We start from the raw sequence: 15,215 nt of genomic DNA, 5'->3' as shown, positions 1-15,215 counted from the left end.
TTGAGACTCTTGAGTCTATTTAATCTCTCTTAGCAGTTTCTGCAGGGAAGATCAGGGTAGTGTGTTTAAAGGCTCAGCCCCAAAAACTGTTAGGGATGACTCTATAAAAGTATTTTGGTACGTACTTACCATTTAAAATCAGTGGGGATTAGGTGCCTAAATACCTTTTGGGCATCTGGCCTTTACTGTACACTTTCTAACCCTTAATATCCTTGGAAAAACTCTTTGCGGTGAGCACTGTAAGATCAGTAATGAGCTTTTGCATTTCAGTCAGTATTCTGTAGCTACCTTTTTAACTGGTGCAGGTTGCACAGAGGATGCAGACCCTATGTGGCCATAAGTCCCTACATTGCCAAATGCTGCCATAGCTAAAAGTCATGTTCATAAAATTTGAACCCCCTGCCCTGTTGCAAATTGTTGCTGGTTTGGCTGTATACTTGTGTCTGTTGCTCAGCACGTTGCTAAAAAACATACAGACATAGGATGGCCTTTTGAATTGCTAAAATTTTTCTTCTCTTGTATTCTAATTCTTTTTAATTGGTGCAGAATGAAAACTCAAGGAGTTGTTGTTAAACTAGCCTTTTTGGGGCATTTTTTCCTCTGATGGGCCAAAATGTCACATATGTCTCAGAAGAATTTCCTAGTTACAAACCAAAGTGCAGTCATCTGGGTGCTGAAGAGTAATTCTTTCAGGAAGGGATTTTTCTTTCCTCCAAGATGAGAAACACCATTGGAAAAGTGATTCATATTCAGGGAGCTTCAGAATTTAAATCCTCAGCTGCTCTTGGCTGATAGAAAGCCACAGATAGAAATTAATATCATGCTATCCACCCTCTACTCCCCCTCCTCCCCCAACTCCCCCCTCCTTGCTACAAGGTTGAATTTCAGCATGTTAAAAATGTGGAATTACAGCCTTGGGTTTCTTATGGCTGACCTAGCCATTAAATCTAACAGAAACTCAGCACAAGCTGTGAAAAGGCTGAAGGATAAAAATGACTTCTTTAAGCTATTTCTTGGCCAAGCTCTTTCACTTTTCTTATAATATCCTTACTTCCCTGCCGATTCATAACTTGACATTTTCCAGACTGCCAGCCAAATAAATGTTTAGGGCCCAGGTAGCACATACGTCTGTAAAGTCTTATTTGTGCCATAAAGGGTTAACAGCGGAGACTTTTAAAGGGTCAGACATTTCTCCACTGGCCAAAAGAGGAAGTATGTGGCAGATGATTCAGAAGTTGCTTCTGTTATAGCTATTGCCGACAGAATCCAGCCCTGGTTTTCCTGCATTTCAGACAGTCCTTGTAAAAAACAAACCATTAGGTTTGACAGTTTATTTGATGCACTGAGAAGCTCAGTCAGCCTGGTACTATTCCAATCCAGTGGGATCCACATTAGGTGGGAGGGAGACCACAAAAAAAAAAAAACCTCTACCAAATTCCCCATGTCAAAGGATTAAAACCAGAGACTTGATAAGAAGAATGAGAGAGGATGGCATCAGAGAGGGGAGTGCATTTCATTGATGGGAACCCAGGCCCTAGAAAACAGGAGGATACTTTGGATGTCTAGCTGACCCCTTGCCAGATATCAAATGAAAGGTGTCCTTCACACAGCTGCTGACAAGATGGTACTTCATCTGTTCCCTTTTAGTCACTCCAGAGCCTCTTGACTAACTGCTTGAGGAACAGGGGCCATGGTCTTCCCCTCTCCTAGCCTCTCTCCCTGTAGTCAAGAGGGGGGAGCTATTTTACCTCTCCCCTAGCTTGTACATTTTGGGTGGTCCGATCCCTGCAGTGCCTGGTTGTACTCTCCATTTTCTTTCTAGCAGAAATAGAGTGAAAATCCTGGTTTTAACAGTGTGATTCTTGCCTCAATAAAACCAGTTCAAAACAACCGGCTCTGGGACGTAGTATTTTTAGTTAACATTATAGCTCAGTGCTTTCTCAAAAATACAGCTAATTAGCCAAAATGTTCATTAAGCATTTTGCAAGTGATCGTAATACAGAAAACAATCCAGTTAATGAGGTTGCATCCTTTGTGTCTTAATAAATGTTCTAAGTATGTTTCAGTTCTGCATTTGTATTTCCATGGACCTATGCATTCACTTACTTTCTCTGCACTGTCATCATTATTCTGGTTCTAAGTATCATTACTGTAAAACTTCCCACTGAGAAATTTAAACATGAAGAGGTTTTCTGATCTCTTTAAAATAAAATGGCTAAAAATAGACCTTGTGGGAACCGTTTTCCACTTCAAGAACAAAATCCTGCAAAAATGTTTTAATGCAGATTTGGGACCTAATTATTTTTTCTCACCCCAGCGTAGCTGTAGTTTTGCTACAGTGTGAACAGCAAGTCCATAAAATTCAGATTTCACCCAGACAGAATTTGATTTTCTTTTCTCCCTACAATTTTGCCAAGAGCTGGTAAGGCTGCTTTTCCTCCTTCTCAAGTATTGGATGCCATCTTAAAGTCCTGCAGCTGCTCCCTCATTAATTCAGTGACCTTCATTTATGTGACTAGGAAAAGGCCAGCTGTTTCAGCTAGACTGGCCTCAGGTGATAACAAGAGTCAAAGTCTGTGCACTGGGCAAAGGTGAAATGTCTTTAAAAAAATTGGAAGACAGATGCTGTAATTAAAATATGGTATTTCATGATACTTAGTCATTAGGTAAGTGCTAGGAAGTGCCTAGTGTATGATCACAGAATTAGATTTGATGAATGTATATTGAAAATACAAGGGTCATGTTGTCATGAACTTGGTTTTTTTTAAGCTTGTTATTACAGGCACCAGCTGCTTAGTAAGAGATGTGGCTGTAATATTTTCCCCTCAAGCCATATAAGTGTTGTGTTTCCTTTTGACCAGTTTGTGTGGACCAGCATGTAAATACCATGTAATGTTCCCTCATTAGGAAGTAGGGGTGGTTATGTATAAATATTCCACCTCTTGTTCTGACCATTGAGATAAATGGGGCTTCTGAGCTAGGATTATGGGACAGAACATGCCTCTATAAAACACAAGTCAGTTTGGAAAAAACTGTCTTCTGTGTGCAGGAACCTGTCTGTCAGACAGCTACAGTGTAGTGTATAGTCTTCGCATTGAAAAAAGGCTATGCATTTACCAAGATTATGCATTTAGGGAACTTAATGTAAACGAGCAGTGCTGGTTCAGTCCGCAGGGCTGTCAGTGCTATTATTCTGGCTGTCCTGAAACTGACTAGTTGCAGTTTCAATCAAGGCTTCTAATATTCATTGTCCAGGGTCCTATTATGAGTCTTGAAAGTGACAAGAGCTAGTCAGTTTCGGAGCTGCTAATACCACGGCACTGACAGGGCTCTAAGTATTGCTAGTTAAGTACACAGCCCTGTGCATTAGCAGCTCTGAAACTGGCTAGTTCCTGTCATTTATCAAGACTTCTAATAGCAGCCCTTTGGCAGCTGCTTTTCCCTTCACTATTTCTGGTGTCATTAAGGGGAGTTCAATTAGTTACAAAGTGAACAGTTGCAGTTAGTGTGCAGTTAACAGGAGTGCATCTGATTTACAAACTAGATTGTGCGACTGACATGCAGAGCCATTAAGGGGCTCGTGTATTCTAATAAGAGATGTGCAAACCAGAGTTTGCTATAAGTAGGGACCTACTCAATTTGCAATTTCATTGATATTGCAAAATCAGTCAATGTCCATGAAATCTGCAATAAAAAACTTACTAAAAATAAAATGCTGGCTCATCAGTGGGAGCCAAAGATCCTCATGGCCACCGTGGCCTGCCTGTGCAGCCCTAGGAGCTGAGAGGGGGGTGAGCCAGCACAGAAGGGAGTAGCCAAGATGGCAACCACCCCCACCCCTCATTACTGATTGGCTGAGAGGGCTGCCTGCCCTGTGGCCCTGCCCATATCCACCAATCAGTAGCAAGGGGTGGGGCTGCATGACAGCCAGATCTCTCATCCAGTCAGCAGTGCGGATGGGGGCATTGGGGCCTCTTGGCCAATCAGAGGTGTGGGGGGGGGGGGCACCACGATAAGTTCATGAAAATAGCAGCTGGCTCCACAATTTGCCTGCAAAATCTGCGACCTGCCTCTTTGATTTGGGTAGGTCCCTAGCTATAAGCAACAGGCAACATACTGGGATTGGCAACTTGTTATCTAGTTAAGTAAATTATTCATTTACCTGGTATACATATAAATGGGAGTACTCTGTACTTGTTAAGCTAATGGAGCTGCTTGTACAGTAAAACACCTTGTTTGGTCCCTAATATTACATTTGCTGATCAATAGAGAAAGATCAGGCTTTGAAAAATATGCCAAAATATAAAATATGTGCATAAGCATGCATGCATAAGTGTGTGCAGTTGTACATAGGAATATGAGGTATCATAAAATACCATGTACGATTTTGTGTGTGTGTGTGTGTATGTGTACATACACTTTCATCTTCCACGGGCAAAGACAACTGCATACAGTGGGGGGAGGGGAGGGGAGGGAAGAAGAGAGAAAAGAAGCGGGAAAGAAAAAGGGAAGTAGGAAAGACAAAAGGAGAAAAAATGGAAGAGAATGAAGGGGGTGGCGGCTAGGTCACGTGAGTAGGTAGGTGACTTTTAAGTCCGATCTTTGCTTTGAACAATCTGCCGCAGTACGTGTGCGCGCGCGCACACACACACAGATATGTTTATACACTTTAAAATCATGCTAAGATAATCCCAATATATATACATGCTAGCGAATTGCCTGTCAAGCATGATGGGAGGTGGGGAAGCGTGCTAACCCTAACCTCCCCCCCACATGCCACTGCTGCCTCCCAGGAGATGGGGGGCGGGGGTGGAGCTTGCCCCGCCATCCCCTCCATCCCTGCTTGCCAGCATCCTGCACCACTGTGCGCTTCCAGCTAACCCGCTTCCGTCCCCTCCGTTATGGCCGCACTCTGCTGCCTCCAGGTAGCAGGGCCAGGGGTGTGGAGAGGCAACAAGGTCAGCACCACTGGACTCACCCCACAGCTCCATCCCCTCCATCCCTGCCATCATGGTGCCATGCCACTGCCTCCTGTCCATAATGCTTTTGGAGCACTCTGTTTGGTTGTTTCAGTAACCTATCAGAATGGTCCAAGAGCATTACAGATGGACTAAGCCCTTTATTATATTTGTATTGGACCATTCAATTAAAACCGCACTGAGACCATTGCAATTGCACATGGTATCATAAAATACCATATGTAATTATGTATGCGTATACACATGCATAATTGATATATATATGCATGCATAATCACACATGTATTTTATAATACCATGTGCAGTTGGAATGGTCTTACAGTGGGTTTACTTGAATTGTCCTACACACACACACACACACACACACACACACACACACACACACACACACACACACACGAGTGGTCTTAGCGTGATTTTCAAGTGTAGACTCTTAAAAACATACAGCCAGTCCAAACTGAGAATGATGGAGTGTTACCATTCTCTGATGGCTCTTCAGTGATATGTGAAATGAATTGGTGGTCTGTTTTTTGCTTGAACTTATGCTCGTGCTCTTAACCAGAGAGACCAGGACAGGGTGCTTGAGAGACTTTGCAAGGGCAATTGTGGAAACCTGCATTCCGCTGTCCATGATATAAAATCTTGATAATCATCATTTGTTTTTTATTCCGGTAGCATCTATCAATTTTAGAGCCTCAATGTGCTGGGCACTGTACATGCAGAATTTGCCAGAAGAAAACATCCAGTCTACACCCAAATGTGATTTTTCTAAATAGCTAGGACAAGGGAAGGAGAAAGGGACGGTGTAACATTCAAGCATCAGACTGTTGGTTGGCATCTACCATAATGGACTTTTCGAGGCAAACTGACTTTTCTCCTTTTGGCTTGTCAAAACTTTGGCCTAGGCAACAGCAACCCCTCGTGCTGTGACAAAAATCTTCCCACCCTTCCTTCTCAAATGTGAAGGTCCCTGCAGTCATACCTGCTTTCCCTTCCACTAGACTAGAAGGACGTTTTCTATTGTCTTCATTAACAATGCTTGGAAAGCTTCATGCGTTTCAGAGGGCTCCTCGGTACTGGAGGGGTAGGAATTGATGACCCCTGCCTTCCACATGGATAGGTAGAGAACTGCAGTCTCCAGGCCTCTGTGCTCTATGCCTTACTTCAGTAAACTAAACCTGGGACACCCTAGGCAATGTAATTATTCAGTGTCACTTAACTTTAAATCAGAACTGAATGATTCCAATTATGGGCAGTGCTCTTTGGAAATACGAGCATTTCAAAACTCTTCCACTGCTTCCCTTTCAAATGTCTGAAAAGAAAAAACTTCGAGTAAATCCTGAATGAGCTAGAACATGCCAGGAATATATGGCAGCATATAATGCTGGTTCAGAGACTGAGGCCTGAGTTTTCTGAATACAGTATGTGTGTAGCCCCTACTTCAGTGAGGAAAAAAAATGTCATTTCCTTTATCTAAAAAATGTAGAAAAAATTCTGCTCTCCTTTCGGGATCCTCAGTAGCAGGAAGGTAATTTACTGTCAGTGACGTTAAAGCAGATAAAGAGGAGTATATTTTTAATAGCTTATGCTGTCACTAATACAGGAGCTGGTTTTGATCAGAGACCTTTTTTAAGTTTCAGCAATCTTTGCAAAATGTTGTCTTTATTTGCAGTCAATGGTGGGTACAGCAGGAGTTTATTAATAACTGAATCAGTGAGCTGCTGTCTAGTCAAGTAGAGTAAAAATGCAAGTTAAAAAGGAATGTGTGTAAATATGAGGGACTTATGGGACAAGAAGATTTTACAGTGAAAAAAGAAATGGCCATGGACTTAAAGATCTTAAATCACAGAACTTGAGAGGGCTTTGTCCATTTAATATTAATAAGTGACACCCCAGAAACTAAATGTAGCACATGGGTTACATGATCTGAGAATTATTTTTCCCCTTTATCCTTTCCCAGTGTAGCCTCTTCTGTGCAATAGCTGGTAGTACATGGCAGAGCTTTTTCACTGGCACTTCATGTGCCCTGGTGTTCAGACTGGAAGAGGTGGGTTGCTGCCATATCACAGGTTAAACCTTTGGGACTATTTGTGAGTTCCTTGCTGTTTTATTTTGAATGAAAAGGAGCTTCACCTCCTGCTTTGTTTGCTTTTTATAAGACACCATGAGAGACTGGTGCAGTATGCCAATAAACACATTTATTTTTTAGTTCTTTGTTTCAGAGTGTTGTAAAATATTTTGCTTACAATATAAAGCAAGCACTGTGAATTTGGGGGGCTATAATTCAAATAATGGGTTCTGGTGATGTAATAAACAATGATGGCAAACTCACATGGCTTGCCAGGTTATCAAAACCAGTCCATGGAATTACGGCTTTATAACCAAATATCTACTTTTTATTTTGTTCATGTTCACATGTTGCCTGAAATGAAGTCATTTGAAACAAATGAGTTATAATATTTCCTAACTTCTGCTGCCAATATTTGTGGATTTTCAGTTGTGTTTCTTTGTCTTTAATGTTTCTATTCTCTGCTGGCTGAGAGAATCCTACAAATGGAAATTTGACTATATGCAAAGTGCTAAGAAAAGCAAGGGCACAGGGAACCAGATTTATTGTCTGTCTGCCACAGCTTCTGATTATGGTTGGTGCTAGAGGTCGCTAAGAGGAAGGCACAAAATCCCTCTAGGGGACAGTTACCCTTCCACAGGGCCAGGTTCTTCCTAACTGCTGTCATGTAGGAAGAGGTCACTTTATGCCCTGAAGCGCAGTTCCCAATCTGTGGTACGCGTACCACCAGTGGTACGCAGACAACCTGTCAGTGATACGCGGCAGCAGCAGGTAGGGGCGCTCCGGGCACTTGTACCCAGCAGGGTGCAGCTCTGGCCAGCACTGCCCATTGCAGCAAGGGGTGCAGCCTCTGCCAGGCCATCTGTATCGCCAACAGTCCCTGTGCACCCGTGCAGCTCTTGCACTCGCCGGGCACAAAAGGGAAGCCCCACGTGCTGCCTTCCCTGCCAGGGCTGCGGGGTGTGGGAGGGAAGCCCAGGTGCCTTCCCTTGGAGGGGTAGGGAAGGCAGCTCACTCCAGCATGTGGGCTTCCCTACCATGCCTGGCAAGCGCAGGGAGTGCCCGGGATACAAACTTCCTGGTGGAGAATGCACCCCTCGCTGTGATGGCTGGAGCCGTGCCTCGTCAAGCGCCCTGAGCACCCCTGCCGGCTGCTGCATCATGGGGGGAGTGCTTGGGGGTCCCCACACCCCTCCCTTACACCCCACACACCCACACCCTGTCGCACAACCCCTCAACACACCCTGTGCTCCCCCATACACACAGCCACACCTCCTCTCAAAGCCCTCATACATCCTACTATACACACACACCCACACCCCACCTGGTGGTACTTAAGGTTGTAAATTGGTGGTGTGCAATCTGTCTGAGTTTTGGAACTGTTGCCCTGAAGCACAAGGGTGCATGTTCCTCTGTAGTTTTTGTACCCTACCTATTATAATTGGAGAACAGCCCCTGTTCCCTAGGCCACAAATAGGCCTGTTATAATTGGGGATGCTCCCAATTGATTCATATTAATTTCTAATCTTTTCTTGAATCTAGCTAATTCTAATGGCAATAAGTTGTAGTGGTTGTATTGCTTCTTGTATTTATTTTAAATACATTGTCTTTTAATGGTCATTATCTCATATTCCCCAGCCAGCCAGGTTTCATCTTGACTCCTTGTGAAACTTATTTAGTTCCTCTTTCAACCTGGAAGCCTTCTGATTTCATCACCCATTTTTGGACCCCGTTTTAATTTTGCCGTGTGTACGTGATCCACTAGACCTTAACATAGTATTCTAGGCAAGCCTGTACCATTAATCAGCACCAGCAGTCAGCAACTTTTTTAAACTGCTGACTATAATGACCCAGCTGGGGTCAGAGATGGGCAAGTGCTAGGACCTGACAACAATGGGTAAGCAGCACCTACCACCAAAACCCCATGTCTGTGGGCTGGACCCAGTGAGCACCCTATACAATTTTTTTTAGTATTACTTTCTCTCCATTTCCTTAAGTATTTTAATGACTAATCTGAATAGTCAGTCAGGTTTTTATGGAGCTTTTCATAAGGAAATCTGGGTCTGTCTTCTAATTGCTTGATTCTAAATTGACCATAACTAAGGTAAGAGGATAATTCAGTTCTAGCATGCATTCCCTGTATATTTGTCAACTGTGAATTTCATCCAAATTCATACTGCCCTATTTCAAGTTTAATCCTACTGGAGTTCCTCATGGTCTTCTCTGTCCTGATTAAGGTACATGACTTGGTCATCTTTAGATTTTGTTAGTTTATCCCTTCTCTCCTGTCCATAGGTATGCACAGCAAATCAACAAAAAGGGCCTGGGGTGTTTTTTCCTTTCTTATAGTCTTTAAATAAATGGTGAAAACAAACAAGTCAGGGGTGTGATCTGTATATTGCCAGTATCCCTTTAAAAGTAGAAATCTGAATTCTTTAGAGGTTTTCATTACCGCTCTGTTCTTTTTGTATCTAATCCACTTCCCCTAAAAGCCAAGTTTGCTCAGACTCCTTTCCATATCTAGTGAAAACCTGCCCTTTTTTAGCTTGCTTTCTGCTGCCTTCCTGTTCCCACTAAGGGGCATTCCAATTCCACCACGTCCTCAAATTCACAATAGTGCCTGCTCCCTCCAGCTGGTCACTCAGGGCAACCCAGCCCCAGTCCTAGACTTTCTGATGAATTGTTGGATGCACGTTACTGTTGGTTGTTGCTGTCACAATTTTTTTTACATGTATACAATGTGGTTCTGAAGTGTGTAGTTACTGTGTAGAACTGGTAACTTAAACAGCAACTATTCTGCATGTAGACCACTGGTCTCCAACCTTTTTAAGTAGGAGATCACCTATTGGCATTTAAAAGCAACCCAAGATCTACTGTTTGCCCCCACAATCCCTTCCTCCCCCTGCCCAGCAGTAAGTATGTGGGGAGGGGAGGTAGGGGGGAGATTGAGGCAGAGGGAGAAACATCAGATGGTCTAGATCAGTGGTCACCAACCACCAACTGTAGATCTCAGAGCCTCTTGTGGTAGATCTCAGAACCTCTTGGAGTTGATCTGAGGCTGCGTGCATGCACACATGCGCCCCAGCCCGGCAGGTAAGTCCCACCCGGCTGGGGACCCACTCAATCTACCCCTGCTCCTGGCTCTTCAGCGCTGTCCCTCACTGCAGGGGCCACGATCTAGCCCCCGGCCCTTCCTTCCCCCACGGACTGACCTGCTGGGCTGGGGGGCACGTGTGCATGCACGCAGGCACTTAGCCCTCCACCTCAGCCTCAGATAGACTCCAAGAGGTTCTGAGATCTGCTGCAAGAGGCTCCGAGATCTACCAGTGGATTGAGATCCACTGGTTGGTGACCACTGATCTAGACCATCTGATGCTTGGAAAACTAGAGAGTGACTTGCAAGATCTGGGTTTGGTTCCCAGCTCAGCTCCTAAACTGTTGTTTGATGCTGAGCATGTCATTCACTGTCCCCTTGCCCCCCACTACCTTCCCTATCTTGCTGCTTATCTGATTTCAGTTGTAAGTACTTTAAGGAACAGTCTCTTAATAAGTGTTTGTGTTATTGCAGCATGGAGTAAAATGGCAACCTGGTCTTCTGTGAAGCTTCTAGGTGCTACTGTAATATAAATAATAATAATGTTAATCCTAGAATAAAGAAAATAGCCTGTGTGGGAGGGAACGACTGTTTGGTATTCTTTCCTGAGAGAGGTAATTCTCAACCTGACATTTTCAGACTAAGTATTTTTGTTTGTGCTAATGCTGCGTAATAAAGTAATTGGGTAGTTAGCAAAATTATAGAAGGAGGAAATTAAAAAAAAACAACAACCCACCACCACATATCTGTGTGGTAGAAGAGGGAGGTTATATCTGTGGCTGGTGCCCTGGCATAATAAATTAGATAATTTCTCTAATAGCTGGCAGAATTGGACCCAGCTGTTATATTTTGTACCCATTCAGCCACTGAGCTGGATAAAGCATTTCAAAATGTAGCAATTAAGAGCAACCCATCAGCTTTATTATTTTTTTAACTCATTTTGCACAAGTGCCATAAATTACAACTCAAATTTCCTAGTAAATAGTGCTACCTGCTGAGGAAAGGGAGCCAGCCTCGCTTTGTTAGAGAGGCCAGCCATGCATGCAAATGCAAATGTTAATTCTGCCCTCACACTGGAGAATGAACTATGGCAGTGCTTGGTTCTAGAAAACAGTGTTCCAGACGCTGATTGTGGTTTATTTATATATTTAAATTCTTTTGCAAGCTAAATGGGAATGCAAACCTCTTAGAATATTCATGCTCCTGCACTAAGTGTAGTAGTTTGGTATCGCAAATGTATTAACCACAGGTTTACACCAAACATGCAAAAACAAATTAGAATGAGGGGAATACAAACACATTTTCTCATTAGGGGATAGAAGTATGTGCTGACTGTAGTACAAATATATTTTTTATTCCATTTGTGTAACCTTTGGTATTTTAATGAAGTCCTGTTCCCATGCATGGCGTATGGTTCACTGTCAGATAATTTAACACTGAGAAAATCTGCCTTGAATAAATTAGAATATATTTGCAAATTAATTGGTTAATTAGATTTTAGACATCTCTTGGGGACAGGAGAGAAACAGATGTGTGCAAAAGCCACACAGATAGTTGGGGGATGAGTGTTTCTGGTAGAGTTTATCACTCAGTTTTGTGAAAAGCAGGCTTCTGCGGGTGCCAAAGTTCAACAAATTCTATTTTAAATATGAAATTTTGGAATTTGACTTTCTCCATGCTGCTAATTGTTCGGGGATCACACGCAGAACAGTTTGGACATCTTGTCCATATGACTGCATTTAGAATGAGCAAGGTACCACCTGAGTCTCTTCTTTCTTGATTTCATCTAAAAGTGGCCATGCAACCATATGGAACTACTTTGAGCTAAATACTTCCAGATTAGGAAAAAGCTGTCAGCTGATTCAGTAGAAGTTTTGGCAACTGGCATGAAGAAGCAAATCTATAATGGATCTTGAGATTTAGGAGAATGATTACCAGTGAGGGTGGGGAGAGGAGGGGTTTCATGGCTACATTGATATTAACATAGGAAGTAACTCCACTGAGATTCACACCTGGGTAAAGAAGAACAAAATCTGGCCAGTGCCATCCATCTGACTGATTCACTCCCTAAGCAGGCTTGGAAGGAGACCGTACCATCTCACATGCTAAGATATTTGCCTTTCTCTAATGAGCATTTTGCATGTAATTTTTTGACAGCCTGTAATTCATTCTGACTCAGCTCTGGGACTTGGAGAAATTGCACAATAACTGCTTGCTACTGCTTATTAAAAGTAATTAGAAATCGTAATACCAAAATAGCATTTGTGTATTCATTAGTGACCTAAACACCTAAAAAAGTATGTCTTGATTAATGTCTAATTGGGAAGCAGGGAATTTAAAAGTTTCAAGAATTAGAACTGTTCAAAAATGGGCAGGAAATGATTTTCAGTTTAAATGCAGTGTGACAGCTAATTGCAATCTAGCTGTTCTTAACCAGCTATGCTGCTTTTAGAGGTGAGATGTTGGCATTTGCATCCCTTGTGCTATCCTGCTAGAATAATCCCACAGATTAAGACAAAATCAGGAGACCAATTATTTGTTCTCCTTTTTGGAAGCAATGCAGATGCTGATCAGTTACTTTTATTTTATTTTATTTTATTTTATTTTATTTTATTTTATTTGCTTTCAGGATTCTATTTTGGATATTTTAGAACCTTTTGGCAAAGTGTGTTGCTGTTTAAAAAACAAACAAACCATATTTGTTATGTGTAGTCAGGCAAACCAAAGTCCATTTATGTGCGTCATTGATCATTTTACAAACAGTCCTGCAGGCTGAACTCACAGCTGACCCTTTGCTTGTCTGGGGCTTTAACACAACTATCAAAACCAGAAGTACTGTTCCTGCTTCTGTAACCTCTCACAGGCACCAAAACCAGGATGTTGTTGTAAGAGACTTTTGAGTCATGTTCTCTGTTTGACCTTCATAGTCTTTGATGAACAGAAGACAGAGCACTGTAACCATCAGATTGGCTTCTCATTGCTAGTGATGCATGTGAAAGTATATGGCTGAATTTTTCAAACTTGGATGCCTGAAGGCTGGCAGCTAAAATCGTGTGGGAACTGACCTCATGGCAGGGTATCTCTGTGAGTGCCATGGCTGCTAGGCAATGTGCTCCATGTATCACCAGCTCAGAGGTAAGCACTGGGGATGTTACGTTCTCCAGAACCGGGTCCTCGGAGGATTCCCATAAATACTTCCACTTTTCCTAAGGTTTCTGGAAAGTTAAAAGTATAAAAACACTTGGGACAATGGCTTTTTAAGCTACACTAAATAAAACATCACTTTCTAACCCAGCCCCTAAGGGTAACCAAGTTCAGGATCATAAAGTTCAGAGGTTAGTACACTATCTTACAACCTGCAGTCTGCTGCCTTTTCTCTGTAGCAGTGGGTAGTTCTGCCTCTCTGCCAAGCTCAGAGTCATTCTCTGCTTGGGACTCAGCCTTCTGGTTCCAGCTCTTCAAGCTGCCTCGCTTTTCTTCTGCTACCTCCAACTTTCTGCTCCTGTGCCCACACAGCATCTGACTCTTTCTTCTCTCCTCTTACCTTGACCTGCTATTCCCCGTATACTAGGGAGCTGTCTGCTGTCAGACTGGGATCTGAACTGGGTTACCAAATTTTACAGTGGGTGTTTTGTCTGACCATGCCTGTCATGCAAACCACCCTGGCAACTGCAGTGTGCCATTGTACCTGCCATGCCCTGGACTGCTGTGTCGTAGGCCCCAGTTCCCTGCCTGCTTACACCCCTGTGAGTAGATCCCAAGAGATTGCTCACATGCACAGACATAAGCATGTATACAAATGTTTGCAGGTTCAGGACAATAAGGTCAGCAGTCCATTATCTTGCACAGGCGCTACACATATAGAATCAGAGCAGAGGGCGAATGGAGAGCACACGGGCATTGTCTGTGGTACTCCCCTAAACAACAAGCCAGCTGAACAACTTGGCAAATGCCACGGTCTTGGGGTGAAGGAACCTTCCCTGTTTGAGGTGAAGGGGGCAGGGGGATATCAAGGCGTTCTGGAGAACGCTTTCCAAAAGAAAAGGATTAACGTGCCCACTCACCTGCCCTACCTTCCCTAGAAGGCTTTGGTTGAATCCCTCATTCAAGCAGTGTTTGTTGGGAGTTTTGACAGTCAGGAGTAGACAGTTGTGGCAGCACTGGGACAGGCTGCCAAGTTCATGTCTCACTTTTAAAGGCTTCTTTCAAATTTCTTTGAATTCCCACCGAAATCGAACCTGAAAGATCTCCCATGAATTTCTTGGGAATCTGCTGACAAAGTAATTATCATGTCCTCAAGAATGCCATGGAGAGGAAGCTCACTGAAACATACCAAGCTTGTCAGGTCAGAGAGAGAAGAGAAGGTAAGAAAAGCAGTTAGAGAGAGAGAAAAAAGCTGATAGAATACTTGCTGGCTTCAGTCATTTCTAATTTACCATGTTTGGGAAACACCTGTGGAGACCACAGCTAGATAGAGATGTCAGGATGTGGGGGAGATACTAACCACATTGCCTGAGCATCTGGCTGTTTCTGTGCCAAAGATGCATTTACATGACAGAGCTAGAAAATGTGACAAAAAGCAAGGTATAGAACAAGTTGGTTGTGTTTGCAAGGTGCGACTTGAAGTGGTTAGACCCCCTTCTCCCTTGAATGTAGTTGTAAACTAATGACATTAAAACAAGCACGCAGCTGTGTCTCATTCTCTCTTCCCATACCAGAATATTAATATGCAAGGCAAAAATAGTTCTGGGCAGAACTGCTCAGCGTAAAAGATAATAAATGAAGATGTTAACTAGCAAATCAGGCGGCTTCAGTATGTTTCAGGTAGAAAACTGGCTGCAATTTTAGATACAAAGGTAGAGGTACAACATAGCACATGAGGAAAGCGTATTAGTTCCCATGACTTTGTGCCGGTTCCTAGATTTTTGTGCGTGTTATCTGACCCACTTTATTAGCAAACAGCAGCCAATGACTTTAGGGAAGGTTTAGGCAATCCATGATTTTTAAACATATACCTAGGCAGGCAGTACCTGCTTTTTTTTTTTTTTTTTTTTTTTTTTTTTTTTTTTTTTTT

The sequence above is a fragment of the Gavialis gangeticus genome, unplaced genomic scaffold (genome assembly GCF_001723915.1).
Source record: "Gavialis gangeticus isolate Ggan-Ray unplaced genomic scaffold, GavGan_comp1, whole genome shotgun sequence".
In the NCBI taxonomy this organism is placed as follows: Eukaryota; Metazoa; Chordata; order Crocodylia; family Gavialidae; genus Gavialis; species Gavialis gangeticus.
This window is presented reverse-complemented; position numbering follows the sequence as displayed.